The following is an 8047-nucleotide window of genomic DNA, read 5'->3' as shown; positions in this document are numbered from 1 at the left end:
TTGGGGACCATATGAGATGCTGGGGATCAAATCCAGGTCTATCCAGGGTTGACCGCATGCAAGGTAACTGCCCTCCCGCCGTGTGCTATCACGATAGCCCCATAATAAAGTTTTCTATTCAAAACAAGTTTCTCTAGTTGATTGGGGAGATGATTCATAAGTTTGGGGTACATGCTGTTCATGCGGGGGGCTCAGGTTTGAGTCCCAACGCTGCATGGTTCTCCAAGCACCATTAGGAGACAGCACCCAGCACAAAACAGTGAATGGTCCACATCCCCCACTCAATATGGTCCATAACAAAATCAAAAGGTTTACTCTTTTTTTGTTTGTTTTGTTTTGGTTTTGGCCACACCCGGTGATGCTCAGGGGTTACTCCTGGCTATGCACTCAGAAATCGCTCCTGACTTGGGGGACTATATGGGATGGGGTGGGGGGATCAAAGAGTGGTCCCTCCTAGGTTAGCGTGTGCAAGACAGCCCTACTGTTTCCGCCACCGCTTCAGCCCCCACAAAAGGTTTACTCTTGAAAATGTTGATCATGCTAAGTTTCAGTAAGTACATTATGGAGATTATCAAATATTATTTCTTTGGGTGCCTGGGCGAGAGTATCATGAATAGGGTTCTTGCCTTGCACCTGGCCACTCCAGGTTTAATCTTCCACCTCTTATATGGTCCCCCAAGCCTACCATGATTCATTCTTTTGTGCAGAGCCAGGAATATCCCCTGATAACCTTTAACAGGGTGTGGCTTTGCTTAAAATTAAAAAAATAATGACCATGATGATTTACAAAGCAGCTAATAGTTGATAACAACTTCAAGCATTCAATGTTCCAACTCCAAACCCACACCCAGTGTCAGTGTCTTTTCTCCAATGAACAGAGTTAAACAACTTTTTGTTTTTTTTTTTTTTTTTTGGGGGGGGCACAACCAGTTGTGTATTAGGGCTTATTCCTGACTCTGCTCTCAGTGATCATTTCTGGCAGATGTGGGGAACACATAGGGTGCCAGGAATCAAATCTAGGTCCACCACATATAGGGCAAGCACCCTGTGCACTGTACTATCTCTCTCTCTGGCCCCTCAAACAACTTTCTTACAAAGGATATGAATGACCACAAGGTCAGAGAGATAGCTCAGTCATTTGGGCACATGCTTGAATGCAGGAGTCCTGGGTTTAGTTCCTGGCACTACTGGGAGTGACCCCACAAACATAGAGACAGAATTAACTTCTAAGCACTGTGGGACCACCATCCCACCCTAAAAAGAAAAGAAAAGAAAAGAAAAGAAAGCATGTTTATATATTTCTACTGTCCATCATTTTGGGGAGTGGCATTTTCCAAGCAGTTTCAGGAAGTCTAGAAACTTGATATGGTGCTGCTTGGGCCCTGCAATGCTGTGTATTACCTCAGCCACCTTGATACTCGGGAACCTCCAGGGGCATATCCAGCAATGCTCAGGGAGCGTGTGGTGCCAGGGATTGAACTAGAGTTAGCTACATGCAAGGCAGTGACATAAATTTGCACTATCTCTCTAATCCCTCCTTTTTAAAATCTTTTATTTATTTATTTATTTTTGTTTTTTTTTTTTTTTTGGGTGGGGGGGTTGGGTCACACTCGGCAGTGCTCAGGGGTTTCTCCTGGCTCTACACTCAGAAATTGCTCCTGTCAGACTTGGGGGACCATATGGGATTCGAACCACTGACCTTCTGCATGCAAGGCAAATGAATTACCTCCATGCTATCTCTTTGGCCCCGAAATCTTTTATTTTTTATTTAAAGCAATGTGACTTGGGGCCGGAGAGGTGGCACTAGAGGTAAGGTGTCTGCCTTGCAAGCACTAGCCAAGGAAGGACCTGGCGTCCCATATGGTCCCCCCAAGCCAGGGGCAATTTCTGAGCGCTTAGTCAGGAGTAACCCCTGAGTATCAAACGGGTATGCCCCCCTCAAAAAAAAAAAAGAATTGTGACTTACCAAGTTATCCAGAGTTGAGTTTTAGACATACATTATTTCAGCATCAAACTCACCACCAGTGTCAACTTCCCTCCACTAATGTTCCCAGAGTCCATCCCATGTCACCACCACCTGCCCTAGCCTAGGCCCATTTTTTAATTTTAGTGCTAAAGTTTGGATCTCATGATTTCATTATTGTTGACTCTGGCTTGGATATTTACTTCTGTCCTTTTTCTTTTTCTGTTTGTTTGTTTTGTTTTGTTTTGTTTTGTTTTTGGTCACACCCGATGGCACTCAGGGGTTACTCCTGGCTCTGCGCTCAGAAATCGCCCCTGGCAGGCACAGGGGACCATATGGGATGCTGAGATTCGAAGGAGTGTCTGTCCTGGATTAGCTGCATGCAAGGCAAACAAATGCCTTACTGCTGTGCTATCTCTCCAGCCCAGTTCTGTCCTTTCTTAGTACTACCAAAGCACCTGCGTCCCCTTAGCCCCTGTCCCCCGTTATTTCACATTTGTCTTTTTCATCTTCCACTCAGTTTCTTTTCTTCTCCTTATTATATTCTGAGGCCAAGAATATTCTTGACAACCCTAATTTAAACCATAGCATTCTTTTATATACTTATTCTAAACCACATAAATTATATCATCCATCTTTTTAACAAGTCCAGAGAGCAAGGCAAGAATCTAGAGGAAGCTTGCCACAAAGAGTGGAGAGTGCAGTTAGGGTAGAGAAGGGTCTACTGTGAAAGGGACACTAATGGCACCCCTTCATTTACAGTAGTGCAAACCACAATGTCAAAAAATGAGATATAGAGAGAAGAGAGTGAGAGACAGACAGACAGAGAATAAATAATGCCTGCCTCAGAGGCAGGCAGGGGAGGATAGGTGGGAGGGACAAGGGCATCAAGAAGGGTGAGAAGAAAACTATTGAGATTGTTGGCAGGAAATAAGCACTGGTGAAGGTTTTACACATTGTATGACGTAAATCAATCATGAAAAACTTTATCTGTGACAAAAAAAAACAACCCTGTAGTATGAACAGCCATATAATCATGGTGCTTAAATTTAAGAAGAAAGAAAGAAGAAAGAAAGAAAGAAAGAAAGAAAAGAAAGAAATGAAAGGAAAGAAAGGAAAGAAAGAAGAAAGAAGAAAGGAAGGAAGGAAGGAAGGAAGAAAGAAGGAAAGAAAGAAGAAAGAAGGAAAGAAGATGGAAGGAAGGAAAGAAAGAAAGAAGGAAAGAAGATGGAAGGAAGGAAAGAAAGAAAAGAGAAAGAAAGAAAGAAAGAAAGAAAGAAAGAAAGAAAGAAAGAAAGAAAGAAAGAAAGAAAGAAAGAAAGAAAGAAAAGAAAGAAAGAAAAGGAAGAAGGAAGAAAGAAAAGAAACTGGTTCTTTGCCTTGGAGGTTCAGACCCTTGATTTTGTCAACAGAAAAGACAAATTTGGCCAAATTTTGTCAACAGACAAGATAAATTTTTGAGTAGGTTCATGACGAGCAAACTCACAGGTCTCAGTGCATATCATGGATGAGTTTATAATTGCAGAGGAGCTGAAACTTGCACTGGAATGGACCTCTACTTATGCAAGTTTTTAGGGAGCCCTAACAACTTCTTCAGAGGCAAGAAATCAAAACAAGAGAATTTAAATCCGTGTTTCTTGTTGGATACTTGGAGGCTAATGCATTCATTTCCACAGCGGAGGTAACTGTCCCAATCTTGCTGACCCATCATTTTGCAGATATTTTTGTTTTGTTTTGTTTTGTTTTGGGCCACACCCAGTGATGCTCAGGGGTTACTCCTGTCTGTGTGCTCAGAAATCACTTCTGGCTTGGGGGACTATTATGGGACACCAGGGAACCAAACCACAGTCCTTCCTAGGCTAACGCTTGCAAGGCAGATGCCTTACCACTTGTGCCACAGCTCCGGCCCCGATTTTGTAGATTTTTTTTTATTTTGTAGATTTTCTAATGCAACCAGTTAAATATTACTCTGACCAGAGATTTTTATTTTCTCTTTTTATAGTCATGTTGCTGACTGTCTTGGCTAACATATACCGGTAGTTGAGAACAGTTTTCTCAGGGTAGGGAGCAAATATAGTTCAGAAATAGAATTCCTGCTTTAGGAGCCAGGGAGATAGCACAGAAGTAGAGTGTTTGCCTTGCACACAGCTGATTCAGGACAGACGATAGTTCGTATCCCAGCATCCCATATGGTCCCCTATGCCTGCCAGGAGCGATTTCTGAGTGCAGAGCCAGGAGTAACCCTTGACCACTGCTGGGCTTTGACCTCCCCCCCCCCCCCAATTTCTTTCAGGCATCAGGCCGCCACTTGAGCCTGGCACTTCCCTTATGATACTTTGTGCCACAACGAGGGATATGATTTCTAGTGCACTGAGACTACTATATGCGAAGAAAGAGTGAATGAAAAGTGTATGACCTCCAACAAGCACCATAACCAAGAACATGAACACTGATTGATCATCATAGCAGCAAACAAAGTAAGGGGAAGGGAGGAGGGAAAAAGAAACCTTGGAGAGGCAGATACATGGCTTGAAAAGCTGGAGCATAAGCTTATGGCACCCTGGGATTTGATATCTGGCACTGTGCATTTTGCAGGGCACCACTGAGTGTGGCCCAAAAAAGCAAAAATGATCTTGGGAAAAGAAATAAGGGAGGCCAGGAAATAGAATCTCTGAGTTCAGGGGCCGGAGAGCTAGCATGGAGGTAAGGAGCTTGCCTTGCATGCAGAAGGACGGTGGTTCAAATCCCTGTATCCCATATGGTCCCCTGAGCCTGCCAGGAGCGATTTCTGAATTTAGAGACTGGAGTAACCCTTGAGCGCTGCTGGGTGTGACCCAGAAACCAAAACCAAACCAAAACAAAAAAATCTGAGTTTTGTAAGAGTTCTCTCTCTTTTTTTCTTTGTCCTAGAGGCATTTTTTAAAACTTTCTTTGCATATCTTCTTGTTTTTTGTTTTGTTTTGTTTTGTTTTTGTGTCATACTCCATGGAGCTCAGGGTTTACTTCTGACTCTGGACTCAGAAATCGTTCCTGGCAGGCAAAAGGGACCAGATGAGATGCCAGGATTCGAACCACAGGCTGTCTGTCCTGGATCAGGTGAGTGCAAGGCAAATGCCCTACTCTAACCGCTTTGCTCTTTTTCCAATCTCTCTCTTTTTTTCGGGGGGTTGGGTCACCCAGCTCGCTCAGGAGTTACTCCTGGCTCTGTGCTCAGAAATCGCTTCTGGCAGGCTCAGGGGATCATATGGGAGGCTGGGATTCGAACTACCTTCCTGGGTCCTGGGTTGATTGCTTGCAAGGCAAACACCCTCCCACTGTGCTATCTTTCTTTGCATATCTTAATTTTTTTTCCCAAGTGATTTTCTAGAATGGGAGGTGTGGTGGAGGCAGGTATATAGTTTACATTTCCTGGGGCAGGCACTTCACGTGCTCCCCTGCTGTTTCTGCTCTATTCATTTCCACTTTCCTCTTGACACTACAAACCAACTTTCTACTTGCATCTTGTCACAGAAGAAACCCCATTTCCAATGATTAAAGAGCTCTAGTCTCTACACTGAGAACCACTGGTCACATATGGTGGCTATTTACATTCAAATTTATTAAAATTAAATAAGACTTAAAATTCAATTTCTTGATTGTAAGAATAACATTTTAAGTACTCGGTACCACAAGTAGTTGCAGTTCCCTATTAAAGAATGCAGATTGGGGACAGATTCACCATTGCAGATAGTTCCATGAGATAATTCTGGCCTCAGACTCCTACACTAAAAATAAGCAAGCAGATTCTCAACTGTAACATAGATTATGCCAAGGACCAAAAAAAAGGGGGGGAGTTTTGATGATTTGATTTGCAGAGGGGTTTGAGGAATCCAATTCTAATGTAGGCAGTTATAACCAAATGCAATGACTTATAAAACTATGTCTTATATGTCTTATAAAACTATGTTTTAGAGAGGCAGGTGTTTTCTGCCTCTTCTCCATTTTTTCATTTCAGACTCTTGTTTTTGCAATAACAGAAATCCAGCAGATTAGTTCAAGCCAAAAAAAAAAAAAATTCAGTTGAAGGTTACAGGAGCATACAAGGACAGGAACATAGCCCTGCTCCAAAGCCCCAACCAAGACTTAAGTGACCGCACAGTGGTAGGGCATTTGCGTTGCACAGCCCAGGGTAGACCTGAGACAGACCCGGGTTCAATTCCCAGCATCCTACAGGGTCCCCTGAGACCTGCCAGGAACAATTTCTGAGTAACTTCTGAGCACCACCCAGTGTGACCCAAAAACAAACAAACAAAGCTCCAACCAAACTGCAGCCCACTAGTGGCATTTTCTCCTTACCCTCAGATCCCCTCTTAGCATCTGCTTTATTCTGCTCTTTTTGCTGGTCCTGGGGTCCCTCATCTAGTGGTGACCAGACTTTACTTCTGGATCTGTGCTCAGGAGATCCTATTATGTACCAGGATTCTAACTCTGGACAGTCATGTAAAAGGTAAGCACCTTAGTCCCTGTACTATCTCTCCATCTCCTTGTTTGCTTTCTTTATACAGATCCACTATTTTCATACTTCAGTCAGGGAGTGGAGAATGACCAGCACCCAGAGTATGCTTCCTCCACTCAGTACACCAGCCAGGCTAAAGCTAGAGAATGTGCTCAGTGGCTCAGGTGAGTGTTCCTGCTTTACTGGGTGTGATGGAGGGCACAGTCAGCACTAGGTTCTGAGAACCAGCTTTGGAGAAAGGGATCCTAGAAAAGCAGGGAGTCTGTGCAGTCAATCCCATAAGAATACGCTATGGTTTTCAGTGCACCATTTAGTTGTCCCAAACTCTTCACTTTGTGCCTTTACCCAAACTTTTCCTCCCTGAGCTGTGCCATGAATATACTGCTCCTTTCTCTGACCAGAATTTCTCTAGCTGGTCTTTCCTTACAATAGGAATTTGCTAGAGGACTGAGCTATCAGCAAGCTGTAGCAAAGATTTCAGGTAAATGGAATATAACTCTTCACATCTATTAAATGAGGATGATGTAATCTATCTTTAATTTAAAAAGTAATTATAATGAATAAAAATTTCTAAATTTTTATTTTTTTTATTTTTGGGTCACACGCAGCGGTGCTCAGGGGTTACTCCTGGCTCTGCACTCAGAAATTGCTCCCCAGGCTGGAGTGGTGGTGCAGTGGTAGGGCATTTGCCTTGCATGTGGTTCCCCTGGTGTCCCATAAGGACCCCCAAGCCAGGAACAATTTCTGAGCGAATAGCCAGGAGTAACCCCTGAGCGTCACTGGGTGTGGCCCAAAAACAAAACAACAACAACAAAAAGGAATTGCTCCTGGCAGCTTGGGGCACCATATGGAATGCCAGGATTTGATCCACTGTTCGTCCGGAGTCAGCTGTGTGCAAGGCAAATGCCCTACCACTGTGCTATCTCTCCAGCCCCAAAAGTTCCTAATTTTTTGAAATCAGACATTTTCAGTTTATGTTGAATATTCATGGACATAAAGTATCTTCTGAGTATATCATACGTGTCCTTAGATGCTTTGTGTACTCTTGCATCATGTAATATAAACTTTAATTTTATTTACTTTTTTTTACTTCAGAATGACTCTGCATCTAGTTCCATTTTGATAATCATATGTAGCCTTTTTCCAGTTCAAGGGAAAGTGCTTAATCTAGCTGTGTAATTTTTTGTTGTTGTTTGTTTTTTGGGCCACACCCAGCAATGCTCAGGGGATACTCCTGGCTGTCTGCTCAGAAATAGCTCCTGGCAGGCACGGGGGACCATATGGGACACCGGGATTCGAACCAACCACCTTTGAGCCTGGATTGTTTGCTTGCAAGGCAAACACCGCTGTGCTATCTCTCCGGGCCCTAGCTGTGTGATTTTGAGAACAACTTTTCTTTTTTCTTTTTCTTTGTTGTGTGTGTCTGTTTGTGTGCATCCGAGCTGGGATCACCCCAGTCTCTGTGCTCAGGGATCACTCTTAGAGGTTATTGGGAGACCATGCAGAGTCAGGGATTGAATAGGAATGAGCCTCAAGCAAGACAAATGCCTAAATAGCTGCACTATCTCTGGGTTTCCTTGAGCACAACT

The sequence above is a fragment of the Suncus etruscus genome, chromosome 6 (assembly GCF_024139225.1).
Source record: "Suncus etruscus isolate mSunEtr1 chromosome 6, mSunEtr1.pri.cur, whole genome shotgun sequence".
Taxonomy (NCBI): Eukaryota; Metazoa; Chordata; class Mammalia; order Eulipotyphla; family Soricidae; genus Suncus; species Suncus etruscus.
Note: the sequence above shows the minus strand (reverse complement) of the source record.